Below are 24,850 nucleotides of genomic sequence, written 5' to 3'. Positions count from 1 at the left end.
AGAGGATCACCTTTCTCTGTAGAGTGCCTTCAGTCGCAGCGAGACTAGACACTTTCTTTCTAAGCTTTCTCCTGGGAAGCCTCTCACAGAGCAAGGACATCTCTCCCTGCAGACACAAATGATGCATCTCATCGTATAATACAGAAAAGCTCCTTTACATCCATGCTATTCATTATGAATTTTCTCCCTGCATCTGATTTTGACCTCTAAGAGAAGTATATAATTACCCAGAAATAATATGGATTAAGAGAATTGTCAATAATATTAATAACCACTGAGAAAATTGCTTTCCTGTTTGTCTTATCCCTACCCAGGTGGGCGGGTTGCATATTTACAGAAGATAACCACGCTAGAGAAAAGTAAACTTAGGAGCGAGACCAACTCCTACTGAATTAACTAATTTAACAAATACTTATTGAATGTCATCCATATCCCAAGACCCGAATGGGTGCTGAAAAAGTAAAGAAATAAGACCTCTTCTCTACCTCTCAAACTAATGGGAGAGCAAGATAAATAAAGAACTTTCCTTAAAAATCGGCCAAAGTGATTGATAAAATAGATTTAAAAGCCAAGTGCTGTGGACCAGGATTTTAAATGGTGGCGGCGTCTCATTTTGACTGAGGTGATAGGAAATGGTGACACAAAGATATTGAGGGCAGCTGGACCCAGACCTTGAAGAACAGGTAGAGGTTTGCTGAAGAGTGAAGAAAGTTCCAGGGCATTCCTGCAAAAGGAAACAATAGATGCCGAAAATGGAAGTAAGAGGATACAGCATATACTTGGAAACATGTTGGAGACAGGAGAATAGATGGTTTGGAATCAGACGGTCCTAAATTCTGTCCATGGTCTGCCAATTATGAGAGGGTTGTCACCTAACCATCTGAGGTTTGGTTCCTTAAGTGGGAGCGGAGTAATCCTAATATTGATACTTCACAGGGCTGGGAGGATGAAATGAACCAGGGGATCGAGGCACATGGTGAATGTGTGTCATTGGGGTGGGAGATAGCTTACAGGACGGGAGGGCTGTAGGGGAGTTCATCTGTCGTGGTAGGTCAGAGCCTGATGGAGAAGGACCTTCTGTCTTAGCCTAAGGAGACTGGGGACTTGGGGATAAGCCATGGGGAGGCTTCAGCATTTTCTTAATCAGTTAGGGGAAATTGACTAATGTGATCTGTGTTTTAAGTAGTTAACACCATTTGCCACATGGAAGATGGCCCAGTGACAGAGGAGACTGAAAAACAGGGAGAGCATTGGGGCAGCTCTCGCAATTATCTGTGTAAGAAAAGTCAGAAACCCTAAATTTAAAATTTTTTCCATACAAACCTGGTGCACGCATAGCGGAGAAATTTGGAAATTAGAAAAAAGAAAAGGGGGAAAATATCAGCCATGGTCCTGCCACCTACAGGCAAATAGAGTCATAAATACCTTGGTGTACTCTGTGCAAGGCTATTTTTGTATAAGTTTTGTTTGCTCTACATAATTCTGCTCATACTAAATCCTGCTTACAAAACCCTCCAACACTTTATCATGTGCACGGTTCTACATTCGTATACACTTCTCTTAATCCTCATTTTAAAAGATTAGTTATTATGAATCTGTAATGAACATTTTTGTGCCTTAAATGTTTTCCATATTTAACAGCTTTCTCGTAGGATGGATTCCAAGAAGTGGGATTAACTGATGAAACTATACTTACACTTGAGAAGTTTGGGGAAATTTGCATGCTTTCATAGATATAAAAGGATGCCATATATTAATTGATAAGTAGTAAACAATTATTATTATTTTAAAATGTTTCTTAGTTTTAAGAAAATGACATTACTTTTTTGTTCTAATTTGAATTTCTTTGGAAAGATTTTTCTTGTACCCTCTCTTGAATATTTCTTATATTATTTGAGTAATACTAGGTAGTGATGATATGTCAAGCAGTATAGTATTAAGACCTAGAGTACTGGGATCTTCCAGTTCATGCATTATGCCTCTTACCCATCCAGGGACTCTGTCTCCACATTGCAAAATAAGGACTCCTGTATCCATTCTCACAAGGACTGTGTTATAGACTCCTGACGGTCTGCTCCCCAGTATTTGCTGCAACATGATTTCTTTCTGCCCATAATTCACCAAGCCTGGATCTTCTGATAAATTTCATAGAAAGAACATCAGTCACTGTCTTGAGATTTAAATTTCAGGGGCAGTACCAACAAGTGAGCTAGACCATGGCCGGTTATATTACAGAATGCTGCCTGTGTCCCTCCCAAAGCTGCACTTTGGAGGGCTTTTTAATAGAATCTCACCTTCATGGGTGGGATTTCCAATGAAACCCACTGAAGAAACCCTCTTGCCTGAAATAAATCTGACAGTGAAATTATACTGAAATACGCAGAACATGTCATACACCGACTCTCAAATTCTCCAGCCACCTTTGAAAGCAAAAAAGTGGCTCCAAAAGCAGCCTGGTCCGGTCTTGCTCACAGAGTGAATCTTGGTCAGTATTGGTTGAATGAGTGAAGCACAAACTTCTTTAAGTCACCCATTGCTACTTGAAAGAGGACTTGAAATTTTTATTTAACCATGCTGATAGCTTACGAGAAAAGAGGCAAATTAAGACAATGTTACTCAGCTTGTCAAATGTAAAGAAAGGTGTGTGTTTTCAACAGTATAAATGCCAATAGTTAGTCGACGGAAGTGACCAGAAAGGGCAAGCTGGGAGAGAGCTCCTTCAGAGTCAATGGGAAATTCACAGAATCCCCCCACCACTTGTTAATCTGTTCTAGTAAGCCATCACCTTCTATTTGGTGGGTTCTCTCTCCTTGTGGTGTTCTTAGCAATGCCACAAACCAGGCACTGGCACCAAAGCTGATGGACTTTGAATGGCTGAAAAGAGGAAGAAACAGTTATTAAAGCAAACCAAAGTTTATAGTTTTCCCATCTTAAGGGTTTTCGGAGCCCCAGCTGTTCCGGGTTGGAGTCTCCATCTGTATTTGCTCCATGAGTTGGGGAGAGAGTCAATGGAACGTCCTCCGTGACTGGTGAGCTAGGCCCCTCTGCAGAAGCTAGTAGGGCTTTCGTCTTGGGATCCTTCGGCCCGTGGTGATGGGTGGAGGGAGGGAGAGAAGCAGGAGATGGACCGGTTGCTCTGAAATGGAAAACATCTTTCACACTGGCCACCTCGCCCACCCTGTGGGTGAAAAGATCCAGAGTGTGTCCTAGCATAGTCGCCTGAGAAGTGCTTCCAACTTGAAGGTCAGACCTTCAAAATTAACATGGGGTGGGGAGTACGTCTGTGGGACGAAACAGCTTTGTCCTGGGATTTGAGGTGACAGTTCTAAGACGCTTGTGACTTCTGCAGGATGGGGCAGTAACGCCACAAGCATGAGGTGCTATAATATTTCAGAGAAAATGAAGGAAGGAGTTTCACAAGGTCAGAGAATCGGGCTAATCTGGAGTTTGCGCAATGGACGTTTTTTGTTTGTTTGTTTTTGTTCTTAAAGATAATAAATTATTTTCTGTTAAGTTAAACAGTTTTTTTCTTCAAGCAATACATGTTCATGGTAAAAAAAAAAAAAAAAAAATACAGATAAGCGGAAATGCCCACACCTGGATTTGATCCCAATAGCTGGAGACGCACACTGCAGCTACTTTTCTTTCTTTCTTCCTTTCTTCCTTTCTTTCTTCCTTCCTTCCTTCCTTTCTTTCTTTCTTTCTTTCTTTCTTTCTTTCTTTCTTTCTTTCTTTCTTTCTTTCTTTCTTTCTTTCTTCTTTCCTTCCTTCTCTCTCTCTTTCTTTTGTCTCTCTCTCTCTCTCTATTAAACTGTTCGAAGGTATTCATATACACTGTAATCAACTTTATTATTTGCTTTTGCACTGAAAAATATAACTTCAAAATGTGTTCATGGCTTTTTATATTTTCTACCATGTAATTTTAGTGGCTGTGGAGCCGTCCATGGTACAGATATCAATAATTTAATTATGCCACAACCGCTGCACATTCAGGCTAACTCCAGGATTATAAACAGAACTTGAAAAAACACATTTAAAACTCTGTGACCATTAGTCTCTGTTCACATTTTTAAGTCAAATTTCTGAGATACAGGGGAATTGCTGAGTTTTTAGTGTGCCTACTTTTAATATGTTAACATCTAACACTCTCCTAAATGTTAGAAGATCAGCTTCAATTTCTTTTTAAAATAACATTTTCTTTCTGAATAAATATTTTCAGTTGCTTGTCAATCAGAAAATTGCTTTTCTAACTTTGTCTATAGGATAAGATCACTCACATAATTCTTAGAAATGGTAGCAACAACCACAAAGGTAAGTTAAGAAAAAGAAGAAACTAAGAAAAGATAAAAAAGCAAACTAAGGCTTATGGGCCAGGTCGATAACCCCCAGGGGGGCATGAAGACCCTCACTTACCCAAAACGACTACTTTCCACCCAGAGCGCTGACCACTTTTATATCTTCCTGTTAGTCCTTATTATATTTGGGGCCTACAATTCAGTTACTTGTATACTTTTCATAACTAGATCACAAGTTCCCAGATGACACATCATGGCCATTTTCATCTTTATTTTGCCTATAGATTGAAGGCACTGAAATACTTGCTGAATGGATAAATGCTTTATTATCTTGATTCACTCTACTTCTCAAAATGTGAGTTTCAGTGTTTGCCAAAGAGGTACACATATAAGTTGACATCCTTGGATATTCCTGGGCTGGATAGGCACACTCGTGGGCAGGAAACGTAAGCCACTTGCACAAAACAAAGGGACATATATGATCCTCATCAAAGGAAACCCAAGCCTTTTTTATACTGAGGTTCAATTAGTCTCAATTCAACTGAGGTGCTGAGGAAGTGAACACAGTAATCCTTCTTTCTCAGTTGAGTTTTAGGTTAATTTGTCATTTGACTGTATTTACAGAAGTGCCTTCTGTGCCTTTCTGTTCCTTTTTGGAGCCTATTTAGGGTATTCGGAGGCTTGTGACAAACATTTCTTCTTATTTGTCCTGCTTGTTTGTCTGTGTTCAAGTATAGAGTTTGTTTCTTTCTAATGATTATAAATACTTGAGCAGAAATACGTAGAAAGAATAACCAGAGTCTGGGATCTTGCCCACTTCCCCTAAATTGGGATGTTGTCCTCTTATGAACTGAGTGGTACAAATTGTAAAACACTGGGAAAGTATCAATATTTCTTAAATAACATATTATGGGTGCGCTCCAACATGAATGTTATCTATGAGAATTTGTTCTGAAAAAATATGGTATTCCGTGCAGGATGAAGTTGACTTAGACCACTGAATGCATAAAATGGATTTGAAATCAGGTCTGTCGTAGACACAGCCCTTATTTAAGGAAATTGTCAGAATGAAGTTCAAAAATCGCGTGGTTAAATGATTTTTATGATTTAAAAAAAAACCATGTTGAAGTTTTGACAAGCTTTTGGCCTATTCCCACGATTCTCCATCTGGGCACTCATAATGATTTCTTACTTCGTGTAGCATTTGCTCTCAGACATCATTCCCTTACACAGAACCCTGTGGGTTGAGAGGAATAGAAAAGCACGTAGTGTGTGTGGTTTTTCCGGTTTTATTTTTTTTATTTTTTTTGCTGTCAAAAGCATTGTGAGAGCAAGTGTGCAGTCTCCCTAGGTGTGTAATTAAAGAGGTCAGTAACATTAAAACATGTTTCTCCACACGCTGTTTAAATATCTTTATCTGTATAGACTGACGCAGTTCTTTCTCTGTGTCCTGTTTGGGACCGTGGTATTGTCTCGTTCATAGAATATTCGGGTTTATTGAACACCTTTTATTGAATGCTTAATGGGTGTTAGCTACCGTGGAAAGGGCCATAATACACAATTTTATTTAATCTTTATAACGACCCTCTGAGGCAGGCTTAGAAGAATTCTTATCAGAAGGGGAAATAGAGGCCCAGAAAAAGTTAAGTGACAGGTGTGAGATTTTGGTTCATTTGCCTCAACTTCTTAAGTCACAGTTTCTTTCATTTGTGAAACCAGGGTAATGGCAGTGACTCTTGGGGAAGTTGGTGTGTCATGTAAGTGGGGTCGTGGATGGAGGCACGGGCAGAGGCACCAGCAGATGTCACGGGCTAAGTTTTTAGCCTTTATTTGTAGTAGAGTAATCCTGATTTTTCTCAAAGAACCACGTGTGTAACTCAGATTCTGCTGAGCACATCTAACCTCCTGGGGACTGACCAAGAGGAAAGTTCACACCTGTCACCAGCTCACGGCCCTGCCTTTTGTTTGATCAAATACTGTTTAAAATATAAGTGGAATTGTATTTGACTAGCTTTTTGAAATATAATTACATTGTAATTTTGGCGCCAGATTTATGTATTGTAATTTAGTTATTGAAGTGTGTGTGTGTGTGTGTGTGTGTGTGTGTGTATGCACACATACTGATTTATTAGCTTTGGGTTGGAGCTTAGGGATGTAGAGCTTGAAAAGGCTCCCCAAGTGATTTCTGAAATACACATCTGATTCCAAATCGCTCCTTTACCAAATGGATCTAAATTAAAGAGTATTGAATAAAGACACAAATCAGTCTTACCTACTGGATCATTGTGGTTTCACACTCTGATTTCAGGAGCTTGTGGTCCCGGCACGGAAAGTGGTGATCCCAGCAATCCTGGGAATATCTTAAAGCATAACAACATCTCATCTGGTGGGAAATGATTTAGGGGCAGCTTTACTGGAAGGCAGAGCAGAATCGAATGATTTTCAGGTATAAAGTTGATGTCTGACTCAGGTCCAGCCTGGTCTTCTTTTGATCAAGGATGACTGCACACATCGTTAATCAGGGTTTTACCCTTATCATCCTGTGATCTTTCTCTATCGGACAGAGCACACCCCCTTTCCTTCTGCCTGTGGATTGCCCTACCTTTTCGTTACACTGTCAAAAATTAGGGATTCGCCAAGCACTCCCTCCTCACTCTGGTGCATAAGTGCTAAGTGTGGGTTTAGATTGACTGAGAATTTTCACTACCTTTTAGCAGGGCATGAAGTGCTTTAGCAATGTTAATATTTAAGCTCTGCAATTCTGTAGACTGTGCTAAAAGGGAAAAATAGTAACATAGCCTGAATGTCTTTCCAGAGTTCAGCGTTTCCTCACTTCAGGTCCACGCCAAGGTTTGTGAGCCTGAAATGCAGATAGGTAGGCCAAAACAAGATGAATCGGTGAATATCGAATATAAAAGTAGCATACATTAGGAAGTCTGAAGCGATAACTAACTCTGTGAGGTTTCGGACCCACAGATAAATGGTGGGAAAGGAGTTTAATCTTGAACATTCTATGAGCTGGGGAACTTGGACCCATACTGAGAGAAGCTCCTCCGTGATTTCAAATTCCCCTAGGATGGTCACCACCAGGGAACATCTCCATTATCTTGCAGGCTTGAGACCTATCATGCCATCTCAGGCTGTAAGACATCCAATTTGGGATTGAGATAACCACATCTTCTGTTAAAATACCAAATGTCTGACGGATGGGCAGTTCCAGGGTTACCCAGTCCCAGAAGTCTGCATGGACCACTGATGCAGGGTACCATGAAATGAGCTTTGGATGTGACATTTAACTTTTCTTGATGCCATTAGAAATCGGGACATGGCTACCCCAGCCAGCCATTTCATCAAAATGTCCAGGAAATACTCAGTATCATTTGGAATAGAGACTGGGCATAATTTCCTCACAGTGACAGACCATGCTCTTTTACCTGCTGAAAATTATAGTTCTGGGGGCTGGAAGTATGAGCCTGGGGGGCTAGCATCGTCAGAGAACAAGCTCTCTGGGGTCTTTCCTTATAAGGGCACTAATCCCATCAAGAGAACCCTCCCCCCTCCTTTTAACCTTATATAATTACCTCCCAGAGACTCTGTCTCCAAATACCATCACATTGGGCTTTAGGGCTTCAGTGTAAGGATTTTGAGAACATAATTCAGGCCACAGCAGTGGCTCACCTGGCATCCAGGAGTGTCTCTGCCCCAGCGAAGCAAATGCTCAGGTCTTACTTCTGCTAGCTGGTGCCAGTCTCTCCTCAGATTGCAGGTTAGTTGTTTGCCCTGTAACCCTGGCTCTCTGATAGGCTCAAGAGAAGTCCAGACTTTTCCATTTGCCATGTTTCTCTCTCCCTGTGAGGCTGAGACCAACACTTGTTCCAACTTCCCACATCTTTGAGTTGAAACTGGATGCCCTCCCACATGTACCTTAAATTTCTGACTGTTTTAGTTTTTGGTATTCTCAATCTACTCCACAAACTCAGACTTCCAATTCTCCATTCCAGCAAGGAAAGCAAATAAAACAGTTTTAAAAGTTAAAAAGCAAATCGAAAAGGAAGGAAACCAAATGTCAAAAGATCTGGTATAAAGAAAAAGAAGCTACGACATCTATAGTATAACATAAACTACTTTTTTGCAAAGAAGTTCAAAACAATTTCTATTTACTGTCATCTTTGTTTGCATGAACAAAGAATATGCTCCACGTAGAAGTGAACGGACGTGAATTAATCTAAGTTCCCTGTCACAGAGAAATTGCCAGTGACTCAGTCAAGCTTTCCCTGAAATGAGATAATTTAGCAAATATTTTTCGTGAAATTCTGTGCAAAATAATTTTATTACCCTGCATTGGATGCTCATACTATGTTACCTGAATAGGATGACAGCTTTATACGATATCGTATCATAAGATGTGCTGAAATTAGCCCCTGCTCTCCATTAACTGCCTTCTCACTCAACCCCTTACCATTTTATCCTGTGGCTGAAATGTTAGGTCTGCATTTTCAAGGTTTTGCAGAACAGCTTCTGACATTTTGCATTTACTGAATTTTGCAAAACTGGTTTAGAAAAATAAAATCAAAAAGTCAAAAAGAACCTTGAAGATTCAGATGGGCCCATTCTAGAATGGCACAGAAGCATGTCACTGAAACAGAGGCATGAGTGGCTGCAGAGCGGTGGCCGGAGGGCCCTGTCTGGTGGTGGTCCAGGCCGAGCCTTCCAAGCTGCCGAGGAGAAACCCAGGCGCCTGGCCCTCCACGGCTTCGTGGTTAATAGAGCGACTCAGGCATTTTGCCTGGTTAGCTATCCAGGCCTGTCCTGATAGCTGCTCCTTTTTAGAAATAAGTATTTTCTGCTTATATTCTCCACACATCATTCCCAGAATTGTTCCTGTGAGAATGGCCATAAATCTCTCTAAGATTTTTTTACATGCTCAAAAGAAATTGGGTCCCATTTTCCATCTTAATGACAATGGGACTAGAATCAGAAGAGATTCTAGGTTGCAAAGTCACTTCCTTAGAGCAAAAGAGTTTATGCCAGGTAAGGATAAAATTATGCTAAGTTACTTTATAAGAGTCCTTACTGTCAGACATTGGATTGTGTTCCCCCCAAATTCATATGTGGAAGCCCTAACCCCCAGGGCCTCAGAAGGTGCCCTTATTTGGAAAGTGGGCTTGCTGCAGACGTAATTACTAGTTAAGAAGGGGTCCTGCTGGAGCAGGACGGGCCCCTAATCCAATGTGATGCCGTCCTTACAAAAAGGGGAAATTTGGACCCAGACACGCATAAGGAGAGCATTGTCTGAAGATGGGGGCAGAGATGGCGTGATGTTTCTAGAAGCCAAGGAACCACCAGAGGCTGGGGGAGAGGCCCGGGCAGGTCTTCCCTCGTGGCCTCAGAAGCAACCCACCTGCGGACACCTTTCTCTCGGCCTTCCGGCCTCCAGACTCTGAGACTATACATTTTTGTTGTTTAAACAGCCCAGTCTGTTGTTTGTTAGGGCCACCCTGGCAAACTAATATGCCTGCATACTTTCTTGGGGTTGAATTTGTAATTTATAGAATTTATAAAGGGACTAAAGAAGTCCAATGTCTTGTGGGTTTAGAAATATGTATGGCACTAAGTCAATCAATCCTACTGACGGCTATACTTAAGTCTTTGGTGCCTTTTACAACTTTGGCCTAATTTCTGCTCGGCCCCCAGCCAGTGGATGTTTGCTAATTTGCACAGCTGAACTAAGTTGAAATGGGAATGCTGCCTGCATATTTCCACCCCAGAAGGTAGACACCAGTCAGGGACAGGACATACACCAAACAATCCCGTACTCCAAAGCCCTGATGTCGAGGAATAAAATCTCAAGGACTCAGAGTTGCACAGCCTTGTTTTTTATTGACAGAGCACAGGAGATCCTAGCTTCTACACTGCAAGTATCATCTTCGTTCATTTCCCAGTTTTTAGAACTTCAGGATACCCTATGAGATTTAGGGCATCCTGCCCCCCTGCACCATGCATGATCCTGGAAGTGGGGCATTTTCATCACAACCCTAAAATTATCATCTTAATTCATTTCCTGCTATGTGTATCTGTAGAATTTTTAATTAGATTCAGTTCATCCCTCTCACCCCCCATCTCTCTAAACCCCGGGGAAAGAAAAACAAAGCACATTTCACTTTTGCTAAAAATATTATCCGGAAGGAGATACCATGAAGACACTTGCAAATCGAGAAAGATTTCCTTCGGGTTCTGTGCTGTTTTCCCTGACTCCAACGTCACTGAGAGGGATTTGGTTTGTTTATTTGCCTGATTGTTTTTGTAACCTTCATGCTCCTGGGAACATTCAAGATTTAAGCATCTTAGAGGTTTCATGCCTTTCACCTGTTTGGACCACATTTCTTTGCCCTGAGACACCGCGCTCTCTGCAGCTCGTGGTTCTAGGGCTGAACTCATGACAGCATCAGTCCTGGTGGGACTTAGAAGGGCTGACCATCGAGAAATAGCTGTGCAGTCAGCCTCCGCGTGTGTGTGTGTTTGTGTGCATGTGCACGTGTGTGCGTGTTGTTGCAAAAGTCTGAGCTGTCTCTATTGCTTCCTCTGAAATTACATATCAGAGGTCTTCGCTCATTTTGCTGATAAAAAGAAAGGACCAAAGCGATAGATAGAAATTTTCGAGTGAAGTTGAAGAGAGAGATGACTTTAGGGTCACAGTCTGCCTGACACATGAGAAATTGGGATGCGGAGACGGGGTGGGGGGCTCTGGGCACCCTGGGAGGAAAAGGGGGTGCTGTGTGCTGGGGATGGTGAGTTAACAGTGTCCTGAACTGGCCCCTTTTCACTGCCAGGCCTCCAGGCTCGGACCACCGACGTGGCCCTGAGCCCTGCTGGTTCCTTGCTCAGTGCTGGACGTGAAGACAGAAGATGAGTCCCAGGTCCCCATCCTGCTCGACTTTGGACAAGGTCACTGTTGGCCTTGGATGAGTCACTTCTCAACTCGTGTGGCTTTGGTTTCCTATTTTATAAAATAAATCTTGGTGGTTCTTCAACTTTTTTAGAAAACCATGGAAACTGTTTTTCAAATAAAATTAGATCTAAAAACCTAACATGTAAAAGCAGAATAAAACGGATGTGCTCCCTGCTGCTGGCACCCCTTGCTCTCCCTCCTGGCCCCCTCCGGACCCTTACCCATCACAGCCCCTAGGGCAGCTCCTCCCATTACTTCTGGGAAGCAGGGAAAGGCTTGAGAAACACTGCTCTACAGGACTTTACACTCAGAAGGCCCTGCAGGAAACACTTTGAGAAAGCAAAGCACCGCCTTCTAGATTTCCCCGTGTGGGGCACCGTGACACACTGCCAGGCCCCGCCAGCGATGTGGGCTGCGCCAGCTGTAGGGGTGCCAGTGGCAGACGGCCTGGGGTGTCACCCTCCCGGGTGGTGGGTGGCCCACAGCCATCCGATGACCAATGGCAACAGGGTTAGGAGGCCTGGCTGTGTCCACTCCAGTCTGTGTTGGGGTCAGCTGCCAGGGACCCACCTCTTTCTCAAATTCTGAATTTTTTTCTTGGATATCGGCTTTTGCTGAGAAAATAAATGCATTTTTTGTAAAAGAAAAACAGGATTTTCCTTATACATATAAGATGCTGTCTAGGAGCCTGAGATTTCCTCTGTCTGTTCCTGTGACGATGGCTTGGCCTCTGGGACGGCGTGGGGCTGGGTTGTTTTCCTGGCAGAGAAGAAAATGCTGGAAGAAGCTCAGGCTGGGAGGTGGAGGGCTCCAAGGCCCACCTCTCCACCCTGCGTCACCTCCCAAAGAGTGACTTCTGAGACTAATACGTGTCATAGACTCCTCTTGGGGGGGCAAAGCTTCCAGAAGCAAGAGAATAATGTATTTAACCAGCACGTCATTGAAGGGCCTCAACGCTGCTTCTCCTGCTGCTGTTAAGAGTGGATCCTGCCACACTGACGGGAGGGGCGGAGAGGGAAGGACGCACCCCCGCTCACCCCCAGGGCACTCAGGCAGGAAGGAGGTTGCACCTGCTTGATTGCACCTGCTTGGACACTTTGACCAAGAGCTTCAGTTGTTCAGCCCACAGTCAAAGGTCCTGGGGTGACATCAAGCTTTCTGTCCACCTGTTACTATTGCTATTGTGAGCTGAGGGGCCATTAAGGTGTAAAACTCTGCAGAAAAGTACTTACGCTGTTGAATCACACCCATCAGATAAAAAGAGGGTCACACATCACGTATGCGTGGGTCTGCTGGGCCCGCCAGAGCGAAGTACCACAGACCGAGGGACTGGTACAACGGAAGTGCGTTTGCTCACAGTTTTGGTGGAGGACGTCCCAGATGAAGCTGTCAGCCCCTTGAGGGCCTCTCTCCCTGGATGGTGGAGGTTCCTCTTCTGCAGTGTCCTCACAAGGCCATCCCTCTGTGTGTGCCTGTGTCCTGATCTCTTCTTGCTTTTATTATTGGAGTATAGTTGAGTTACAATGTTGTGTTAGTTTCAGGTGTACAGCACAGTGATTCAGTTATATATATATATATTCTTTTTCAGATTCTTTTCCCTTATAGGTTATCACAAAACACTGAGTAGAGTTCCCTGTGCTGTACAGTAAGACCTTGAGGATTATCTATCTTGTATATAGTAGTGTGTACATGTTAATCCCAACCTCCTAGTTTATCCCTCCCTCCCTTTCCTCTTTGGTAATCACAAGTTTGTTTACGATGTCTGCGGGTCTATTTCTGTTTTGTAAATAGGTTCATTTGCATCTTTTTTAAGATTCTATATATAAGCGATATCACATGATATTTGTCTCTGTCTGGCGTACTTCGCTTAGTATGATCATCTCTAGGTCCATCCATGTTTCTGCAAACAGCTCAACATCAAAAAAAAAAAAAAAAAAAAAACACAATCAAAAATAGGCAGAAGATCTAAACAGACATTTCTCCAAAGAAGACACACAGATGGCCAACAGGCACATGAAAAAAATGCTCAACATCGCTAATTATTAGAGAAATGCAAATCAGAACTACAATGGGGGTATCACTTCACTCTGGTCAGAATGGCCATCATCAAAAAGTCTACAAATAATAAACGCTGGAGAGGGTGTGGAGAGAAGGGAACCCTCTTACACTGTTGGTGGGAATGTAAATTGGTGCAGCCAGTATGGAGAACAGTATGGAGGGTCCTTAAAAAACTAAAAATAGAGCTACCATATGATCCAGCAGTCCCACTCATGGGCATGTATCTGGAGAAAACTCTTAATTAAAAAAGATACATTCACCCTAATGTTCATAGCAGCACTATTTACAATAGCCAAGACACGGAAGCAACCAAAATGTCCACTGACAGATGAATGGATAAAGAAGATGTGATATGTATATACAATGGAATATTACTCAGCCATAAAAAGACTGACCTCTTCTTATCAGGACACCAGTCACACTGGATCAGAGGCACCCTAACCGCCTCATTGTACGTGAATTGCCTCTTTAAAGGCTCTATCTCCAAATATGGTCAAATTCTGAGGTACTTGGGGCTCTGAATTCAATATATGAATTTAAACAGGACACAATTCAACCCATGACAGTCCACCAGAGTAAGAGGCTAATAACCAAAACAGAGAGTGGGGACCCAAGGGGAAGCCCGGCTGTCACAGGGGCTGGGATGATTCTCCAAAGCCACCTTGAGGCATCAAGAGTCTCCACCAGGAAGGGAGGTGGGTCACGTTGCTCCCTTTGCTCCCTTTGCTTCTTAAACTGAAAGATGCTGCTGGCTTGTGTGGATTCACAGACATGGCACATGCGTTCATATGTGCAGACCAGCCTGTGGCCCGTGAAGCGCAGTGGCTCAGGTGTGTCCCCTTGCGGTGGGGACAACCGAGGAGTGATATTCATTCCTGGGCAGACATTGGTGTTGGAGGAACACTGACGGGTCAGCTGTGCCCGTGGCCGTGAGCTGTCTCATTGGGCCGTAGTGGAGATCAGGTTGCTGGAAACCAATGCTGCTCAAGGCTTTTAGAGAGAGAGGAGAGGAAGAGTTGGACTGCAGTGAAGACACTGTTTGGAGGCTCAGCAAAAACTCCGAATCAGATTCTCAGGCCGGAGGAGAGACTGTCCAGGAAAACCTGGGGACAGACCCTGGGGAACCACTGAAAGCAATGTAAGGGCTTTGCCGAGGGCAGCTGAAGCCAAAACGGTGAACTGGGGGCTCGGAGATCATAGAGTTCTGTTTCCTTGGAAACCTGGAGGACATCAAGGAGCAAAAGTGACCCTAAGGCTGGGACTGAAGGTGGACACAGCAGCCTGGATGGGGCTGAATGTCCTTGAGGAGTCCTGTGCGCTTGACACCTGCGCCAGCACGGGCATCTGGGAGGTGGCGGCCTGGGCTTTACCTGGTGTGGTTCCCACTCCTGCGTGGCTGCTTCGTGTTTCCCTGGAGGAAGGCATAGTATGAGGGTTCTGGAAGAAAAAGAGAGGGAGACTATAGCAGCAGAAGGACCCTGAACTTGCCAAAGACAGTGTCTAGGCCCCAGCACGAGACTGTCCACATCACTCTAGCAGCCATGCTCAGTGCTGGGCTTCTTGAAGGGAAGCTGGTAACACTCGGGTAGTATCGCAGAGGGCACACTCTAGAAAGTGCTTTTCTGACCCAAGGTCAGAAGAGTCATCCTGAGGTGGGATGTGGCTCTCAGCACTGGACAGGGCGGTGGGGCAGGGGCGTGGAGGCAAACGGGGTGGAAACTCCCCATTTAAGCTAAAACCCTGGCATCTCAGGGAGGATGCGGTGCGTGCTGTATTTATATTTGGAAAGCAAAACATGTACATACTGTTTTCATAATGCAAAAATAGAAAGCAAAGCGCAATAAAATCTTTGTTTTATGTATGGTGCAATTTATCATGCTTCGCATACGTACTCAGAGTTTTCTCTTTTAAAGAAGAGTACGTTTTTATTCAAAAATAATGCTGATTTCTTTTCCTTCAACGAAGGAAAAGAAAGGTGGGGGACACAAATTCGTAATATTTTTAAAAGCGGAGCATGCATTTTAAAAGTTGCAAAAACACTTATGGAGAAGTTTTCAGTTTTCTCTTCCAGGGTTCCCTCATTGGCCTTATTCATTAATCAATGACTTGGATGGAAATATTTAATAACAATGACGAATATGCGTAGCATTTCACGGGTTATAAGGCACACTTCCTCCACATAAAGCAGGCTTATTTACTGTGTGAATAGCACAAAACTTGTGAGGGGGGTTTGAACCAGGACCCCCAAAGATCTTGATATGTTGAAATGTGGAGCAATTCTAGAACTGCAGAGAATTCAATTGTGATAAGTGCATTTGCTAGCAAAAATCCCAGTTGTATTTCAGGTATGGGAAAATCATGGCTTAACTAAAGTTTATGTGAAAAAGAACTTAGAGGTTTTAGCAGACACAATATTAAGTATGTTAGTGCTGTGGTGGGGTTGCCGAAAGAACTTGAGTGGCATTAATAAAGGTTTTAACTCTAGACCAAGGAGGTGCTCATCTTAATTTTGACCAGAGAGGTTGTGTCTAGAGATAAGAGATGGTATACACACCATGAGATTTAAGAGTGTGGGTTCCAGAGTCTGTTTGCCTGGGTTCAAATCCCTCCTCTACTCCTTCCTGGCGATGCGAGGATCTTGAGTAGGTTATTCAAGCTCCCTGTGCCTCAGTTTCCCCTCCGTCAAATGGGGATGAGAGCAGCAACTACCTTTTGAGATGCTTTGAGGATAAATGGCACTACCTTAGTCTGCTCAGGTCGCCATGACAAATGTCACGGACTGCATGGCTGGAACCACAGAAAGCTGACAGTCCCCGATCAAAGTGCTGGTCAGTTTCGTTCCTGGTGAGACCTCCCTTCCTGGCATGCAGACAGACAGCCACCTTCTCACCTGGCAGAGAGCTGGTGTCTCTTCTTGTAAGGACACTAACCCTATTGGATCAGGGCCCCACCCTTATGACCTCATTTAACATTAACCTCCTCCTAAGGTCCCATCTCCAAATACAGTCAACTTGGAGGGTAGGGCTTCCACATATGAGGGACCATCACTCAGTCCAGATCAGGGATCATAGGCTCAAAGCAAATCTGAAACCTTTAGAATAGAATCTCACACATGGTCTGTACCCATCAAATGAAAGTTACTATTATCTCGATTTTGTTATTTGAATCCAGGCACTACTTTAATGGGGGCATAAACAAACTCGATTAGGACCCATTTCACATGAGGAATGTTCAAAGGATGTGAAATATTTAACTAAAAAGATAAGACTTTGGAGAGATTGCTAGCTGTCTTCAAATATTCATGGGATGTCAGACTGATGAGCTGCGAGGTTTGTCCCAGCTGACTGCAAGTGTTATAGGGGGAAATTACAGAAAGACATATAGGCTCAGGGCAAGGAACGCTTTTGGAGGAGCTGTCTGCAGTTCAGTGTCAATTGATACTTTTTTTTTTTTGGAGAGGACAATTTAGTGATCAGAATCTAAAGTCCTAAGAACCAGCAATTGCCTTTTTTATCCAGCAATTTTATTTGGAGAACTTTTTTGACAGGAGGGAGTCAAGTGTACGAATGTGTACACAAAAATTATTCCACCATAATTTGTGATAGCAAAATCTTAGAAGCAGCCCAACTTACCCCAAATAGGGGATTGCGTAAATGAACCAGTGTATGCCTAGAAAAGAGAACATGTAAATGTAAGTGTACGCCTAGAAAAGAGAATGTAAAGTAATTGTATGTTCCTAGATATATTTTGAAAAGTGAGGAAAGTATTTAAAATAATTCTATGTTCCTCAAGGTGTTCATGAAGAGTTGATAAGTGAGAAGGGCAGGACCCAGAAGAGGATGTTGAGAGTAATCTAATTTTTAGAAAGTTAAAAAAAAAGAAGATGGTAACATGGGTGTATAAGTAGGCACGTGTACTGTGGGAAGATAGCCAGGAGACAAGATAATGGGACTGGGGTGCTGTGTCCTTTCCTTTTCTGCATCGTCTAGTCTTTCTTTAGATGTTTTTCATGGACGACTTATGTAAAAGTAAATGTATACTTTAAAATGAAGATGGCACCTGGGGATCCAAGGATCTGATACATTTTTAGAAGTTAAATGGTGACCTGATTTCAGGGGAATTATGAGCCGGTTTTGTAGTGAGAAGGGACAGGAGCAGCAGCAGCTGTGTTGTGCAGCAGAGGCAGCCTTGTCCCCCAGGTCGCTCCTTGTGCTGGCAACAACTGCAGTTGCCATGGCTCCCCATCCTCTGAGGATCCTTGACTTTAAAGTTATTACTTGTGGTTAGGATATCTTGGGTCAGTAGTCCCCCTTCTGCCCTGTCTAATAGAGCAGCTACTAGCCACATGAGGCTATTTACATTAAATTTTAAATGAAATAAAGTGAAATGTTTAGTTTTTCAGCTGCACTAGCCACATCTCCAGTGTTCCTTGGCCACGTGCAGCTGGGGGTTACCATGCCGGGCAGCGCATGTAGAATGTTTCCATCATGGCAGAAGGCTCTGTTGGACGGGTTGCCTTCCGCCAACACAGGAGGTGGGATACATTGCTGAAAGAGCAGGGCTTTGTTGGCAGAGTGGCTTGGCTTTGAGACCCAGCTCTGCCACTTACTGGGGGACTAGACATCAAGCTCACTGAGGATAGTTTCACCCTAGTGCTTGCATGGAGAGGCCACTCTATCAATATTTGTTTATAAATAAATGGAAACTGTATGTAAAGATCCGGTACCTGGTAGTACTCCCTTAAGGTGGCCATTATGTGGTGGGTGTATTTGAAGGAGCAGGGAGGCCCCAGCACCCTTCTTTTCCCAGTATAGATTAGGTAATTGATTATGAAACTTTCCAGCACGCTCTAATACATATCTTGAGGATAAGTTTACTCACTAGACACAGACATTCATGATGTTGCTAAATGCATGCTGCCACGAGCAATTTGAAAAGAACCCATCTATCAATGAGCATGAGAAGTATTCTAACAGGGAAGTCAAATTATCTAATCCCTTTCTGTATTACACGAATGATCGATTCTGTCTGCTTAGTAGGGCGAGCTGGGTATGCGTGTCTACCAAGTGAGTAATCATCGCCAATGGCTTGTCACATCTTCAGAATCCCGACTCTGCAGCAGATATGCACGGTGTCAGAGAGAAGAGCACGTGATTAGCTGAAATAAGATGCTGGATGTCCCAGGATCTGCCTGGGAAACTTGTAGGTTTCCTGGCAGTGCAGCAGTGGACAGATTCAATTACTCCATCCTTTTGCTGCTCCTCTTTGCATCTGGCACATCTCTTGTTTTAGGTTTGAATCTCTCATTTGAATTCTGCTGGGGCTACTTGTTTCGTCCAGATATATCCCTGCTTCATCTGTGTATCTGTCACCCCTTCCCATATCCATTTTAATGATCCCATATCTGCCACGTTTTTTTGGCTCCAGGGTTCTTTGTAACGGGGCCTGGAGAATATTCCATTTCTCCTGTTTAAATCTGTTAGATTTTTTTTCTGGGCCTATTGGGTTTTTAAAATTTCTTCCTGTTTATTACTTTTCTCGTCAGTGACATTACTATGACTCGAGTTGCTCTCGTATGTGTGCGCGTGCGTACGTGCCTTTAATTACTTGCCAATGAACATACGGGAGGATGAAAGAGATCATCGGGAAAAGCGTTCCAGAACCTGATTTCAGTCCAAGGCCTTACTTCCTGATTTCAGTCTCAGACCTGCCATGTCGAAACATAGCGTTCCCATTTGGGTTGCCTTTTTAGAGCAGCTTTGGAAAATAGCCATTGGGTTGTGGGTAACGCTCGTCAAAACTGCCGGGCAAAAGAAGGTCGCTGAATCCATCCTTTCTTCATGGCCTCTGGCCACCAGCATCGTTCACGGGGCTGCTCTGCCAGCCACCAGGAGAGACGCTGTCCTGGCCTCACCTCCCCAGATAAATTGAACTGAATCCTTTGTCTCCGTGACAGTGCGTTCCTTCTTCCTCTGTCACACGTCACATCTAAGCACCTTAATGTATATTTTCTCCAAGGGGACAGATGTCTTGCCACAGCTAAATTGTTCACTTTTTTAGATGGTACATAGCGTGTTGCCGATCCCGGGTCGTTCGGAGAGTGTGTTTGTTTGGAGGTCGTTTGCAGGCCGTGTCTCCAGTCATGCTTACTGGGAAACCATCACCCTGCCCACCTGTCAGAGGTAGAATTTGCTCTCCCTTCATCATCATTTCTAGAGTATTAATGAAAAAAGACAGAAGAGAAAGAGTCTATGTAAATGTTGGCCTTATAGTTTCTTATGGGCAAAGCGTATTTTATTATTTTCAACTTCAAACATTTGTCTGATCCAGAAATGTGCCCCTGCAATTATTTTTGTTGTCATATGATTAATCACCCACACATAATATTTATTGATATTCATTTATAATGTTAATGTTTATTCATCAGTCATGAGGCCCCTCTGAAAGCTGGTGATGGATCTGAACTGCCAGATGCTCTGGTTTCCACGTGACCGTTACTGTCTGGGGCTGGACGCTGCCTGTTTGCTGAGATTTTATTTCAAGAGCGTGTTCTACAGATGCCTCGGTCCTTCAAGAATCTAAGTCTTACTTTTCAGCATTAGGTTTCTTTTTCACTTTGAATGAAAATAAAAAAGAAAGACTATTTCTAACTGACCTTTGGAAATCGCAGTGCTCCATGGCTGAAGTGTTGGAATGCATGGTTTGGGGGAGCTCTGGGGAGATGATATTTGAGGCTGTGGAAATGGAACAACGATCTTCGTCAACTTGCAGACTATCCACTCTGCTTTTATCTGCATCGTAATCGTTAAAACGTTCAAATTCCCTAGAGTCCTAGATGAGTGTAGAACAAAGAGGTAGAATAGATCATTGCTGTTCAAAATGACAAGAATAGACAAACAAAACAACATAATCTGAAGCTGTCAGGTCAATGGCATTCTATGGAAATGACCTCCTATGAGTTGGAATGGCCACCAGTGAGACCTGGGGGTGAAGAAGACAAAGAACTGAGGGATCCTTAACTCCAGGCTGGGTCCTCCATCTCCCACATCCTAGCTTTGTGAGAACTTATGCCCAGGCCTCCTCTAAGGCTGCTGTTCCTCATCTGAAAAGTGGGGATAAAAAATACTGCCCTCCTCAAAGGGCTGATGGTAGGATTAAATGACACTGTTCAGATAGAGCAGTAGACCCCAGTTATTATTAATATTATTATTAGTGTAAATTCTCCCAAGAATGAATCACATAATACCACTCTCTCTTAGACTGGTCATACCTACAGTTATATTCCAAAGCCTCCATTGAAATAAGATCCCTATACTAAAGCTGTTTCCTTTAGAATTGCCACTCCAACTCTGCTTTAAATGCATCAGTTTCTGGATGTCCCTTTCTGTAGGGCAGTGGTTCTCAACCGGAGACGTCTTCACCCTTCCCTCCCCAGGGACACTTGGCAATGTCTGGAGACATTTTGGCTGTCACATTGGAGGCAAGGGGATTCCTGACACCTAGTAGGCGGTGTCCAGGGAGGCTGCTAAACATCCCACAATGCACAGGGCAGCCCCCATGACGACTATTATCTGACCTAATATGTCAGCGGTTCCAGGTTGAGAAACCCTGTTGTAGGGCAATCTGCGTCCAAGAACCGTTTTCTTCTTGTCCTTTCCCCCTTGACATAACTAAAAGCATACATGGGTTATCCTGGAAATTTGTCCTTTTGTAATCTGAAAACAAACAAACAAAATTGCATCTTGAATATCTAAATCACACAAACAGAACCGGTCTTTCAAACTTTTTACTTAGGACTTTAAAAATATATTGATTTTAAAATCGTGCACCAGGGAAAGCCATTCCTTTTAATTACTTTATTGAGAAACACAAACAAGAACTTTAAGCCCAGAATGCTGTGTGGATTAACTGTGTAGTAATAAGTTCAGTTCCTTCAGATAATCAGTGGTTCATTTTCTAAGTATCCAAAATAATTTCAAATCAAAGCGTTCTAAAAAAAGGGAGGGTCACACAATGAAGAAACAATAAGGAAATACATGTATTTCAGAGCCAGTGAAGTAGAAACTGTCATTTTCTAATTTTCCCCCATGCATATATATTTAAAAATCTACAGCCCTTTCCTTAATTTTTCAGAGGTCATATTCCCAATGTGTAAATACAGGGCTTGACCCAGACGACCTCTGAGGTCCCTTCAGCACTGAAATCCTGGGATTACATAATATTTCACCTCCCTGGAAATGGCACAGATTTGTACAGGCATCACCAACCTCACTTTATTCTTGATTTTCCTCCTAAAACAAAGTGTTTTCCCCTCTTGACTGGTTATGTCTTTCCCCTTGATCTCTGCTAGGCTCTGCTGTCTTTAATACATCCCAGGAATCAGATGTTTTAATGCACTTTCCTTTCAAAACGGGCTGCTTTCATCTCTGATCAAATACAGGATGACATGGACGGGGGACGTGCATTTCTCAGCTGGTTGGCACTGCTGCAGAACGACTCTTAGAATTTTATAGCTCTGTGATGTGAAATGTCAGACGTGTCAGCGGGGCCAGTATAAGCCCTTGGATTTGTGTTCTGATGGTTCCTCAAATGCTCAGGAAAGCTGGTGATGGGTCATGGAGACCCATCCTGGGCTCCTGGGCACAGAAGAGGGACATTAGCTCTTTGTCGGATGCTGCATTAGCTCTCGAAACTGGAGACTATCTAGAGAACAAGCGTCAGTAAATTTTAAAACGCACCCTCCCGTCTGGAATTGTTTTCTCGAGTAGCGCAAGGGACCCCGAAATCTCAGCCCGGGTGTGGGTTCTGCTACTGCCCAGCTCTTCTGGCTGCTTCCTTCCTCAGTGCTGGGACGTGGATCCCAAAGTCGGTGGTAATTGACGTGAAATCACCAGCGCAGTGGATCTCTTGGTTTATGAGCACGACCTGTTTTGTGCTTACCTACATTTCGGTCGTATTTTCAGAATAATTAATTAGACATTTCAGCTTGGCCTTGTTCCCTTTAAAAAGAGTAGTTTTAGTGCCCTCATTTGAAAGTCATACCAAATACTTACACTTCACTTCACGTTCAGCTTCTGGTCACTTCCCTTTTCACGCCACAGCTCTCTATAGAGGAGAAATGGGCTGTGTTCCCACGGAGGGGGGTCCCTGCTGGTCCCTCCCTCACCGTGTGGCACTCTGGCTGAGACTCTGCTGCCCTGCCTCGCCCTGCCCCTCCCTCTCCCCATCACCCACCTCTAATGTGCATCTTCCTCCTCTGTGGTCCCCCCCCCCCGCCAGCCCACCGAGTTTCAGATCCAGTATGGAGGAGAACTTCTGCCCAGGGGAGGAATCCCTGCACCCGCCCACCCCTGCCAACACGATGTTCCCCAAGCTTCATCATGTGTCCTAAGTGCCCACTTAGCATTCAGCGTAGACAAAGAACACATCAGACTAATTGAATCCATGTGCCAAATCTGTTGGCTGTGATAACTCGGAGTCTCACCTTCTTTCTGATTGAAGAGGCCCGATAGCTACATTATAAAATCCATCTGCAGCCAGACACCTCTTCGTATTTTTGTCTGAATCCATGTATCGTGTCTCTCTTGTAGCCATTGTAAGCTGCAGTCAGCGATACCATTTGCAAGGTGCTTTTATGGGAGATATTAATTATATCGAGGGTGTCTGGTGTTAAGGGGAAACAACGCCAATGAGAAAATGAAAACAAACAAATAAATAATCCCGGTGGGAGTGATCGTCTCATGTGGAGGAAACACCTTCAGTGACCCAGAAAAGCTGATCAGTGCAAGAAAACCTGATGGCAGAGAAAAATTTACTACTAATCCACACGTGTGACGTTTGGAGGGACCACACTGGAAAAGATGGAGTTAGAAATCTACACATTGATAAGAAAGGATGATGGTCACTTCAGAATAAGACTTTAAGGGATGGTGAGTGCCTGTGCGTCCCTACGCTTATTGAGGAAACAGCAGAGATGGTGCAGTCGAAGCTCTGCTCTTTCAATTATTGAACTCTACTTCCCATCAGCTTCAAAGGAGACAACGTCTCCCTTCATTCCCAGACAGTCATCTGTTTGTGTCAATTTGTTCTATTTTAATCCAGGATGAAAAACTGACTGTTGGAGCCCAGTCTCGCCAGATCTTTACCAGCAAATGGGGGAAGGAAGTGTGTGTCGATTTCCTGGCTATTTCAGACAACACCTTTTTCTTGCTCCTAAATGATTTGGGCAGTTTGGAGCAGAGGACCTTTTTATCTTCTCTTCTGAATCATCCAGATAAGGGTCCCAGCTGCCTGCTTTCCTGGCTACGGGGGCCTGGTCTTCCAGTGGGTGATACAGAACATAGATGAATGCAAAGCACCACTTCACCCTTGAAGAGCTCAGACTAGAGGTAGGATCTATGTGATTTTACTTGAAAACATGTTTCTTTAAAGCTGGGAGGAGAAAGCCAATTTCATTTCTGTCCATCTTTTAAGGTCTGGTCTCTGTAATTCTCTTCCCTCCTCTCTCTAGTCCTATAATGAGGGTTACCCCGTGGGGGTGATGGGATTCTATGGTCTGCAGCACCCCCAGAACCGCAACACACAAGCCTCCATCCAGCACCTAGCTGGGAGGGTGATGAAGTATTTCATTCTTCCTTCATAATATCCTCTTGCCTATTTTTGAGGATAGACTGAGTTTAAAGGATTTGCGACACTCAGTTCTCTTAAAGCCAGTGTGGAGAGAGAGCAAAGGAAAGTGACAGAAGGTGAGGAAATACCCTCTATTTCGTCACTGCTCCGATGCTGGGATGGGCTGTTAGAACCACTGTGTGTGTGAAGGTGATGTTACCCAAGGCCATTTTTCACCTTTGAAAGTATTTTATACTGTCCTTAGGCACCCAGATTTCTTGCAGTATTGCTGAAGCCTCTGGTTATCAAATGGATGCCTACAGACATTCTTTACTTTTAGGGCATGAGAGCCGTCAGTAAGGTTTCATTCAAGAAGGGCAATATTTGGAAATTATCTTCTGGAGACATCAGTAGGATATTGTATGTGGAATTAAACTTAGTGTGATGGACACTTACCCTCTGTGGAATGTAGGGAAGAGTGAATTTTTGAAGCATTGGAAGCACTTGTGTCTTACATATTCAGAGCAGATGATAAATGGGACTCAGTATAGTGTATTGATATATTGCCCTTTTCTGCATTGATCAGGGTTGAGTGACCATCTTAAACATTAAAAAAAAACTTTATTACTTGTGCTTGTATGTAAGGAATGGTGATATTAAAAAAAGAAAAAAAGTACATATTTTACTGAGTTCCATTGTGTTAAGCCGAAAATAAAGCTACCATATTTCCTTTCCGTGTTGTTAAATATGGTGCCCACTTTTTTTTTTTAGCCATTCAGTGAAAAGTGTTTTGAGAAGCTGGGCTTTCATTCTTTGGTGCTGCTACATTGACTGGAAATGGGAAATATCAGTATTTTCTCTTCTTGTTTAGAAATTAGTCTATTGCCGCTTTGGAGTCTAGTGAACTACGAAGCTTGTATTGAAAACAAAGCCGAAGTGT

Source organism: Balaenoptera ricei, chromosome 18 (assembly GCF_028023285.1).
Source record: "Balaenoptera ricei isolate mBalRic1 chromosome 18, mBalRic1.hap2, whole genome shotgun sequence".
In the NCBI taxonomy this organism is placed as follows: domain Eukaryota; kingdom Metazoa; phylum Chordata; class Mammalia; order Artiodactyla; family Balaenopteridae; genus Balaenoptera; species Balaenoptera ricei.
This window is presented reverse-complemented; position numbering follows the sequence as displayed.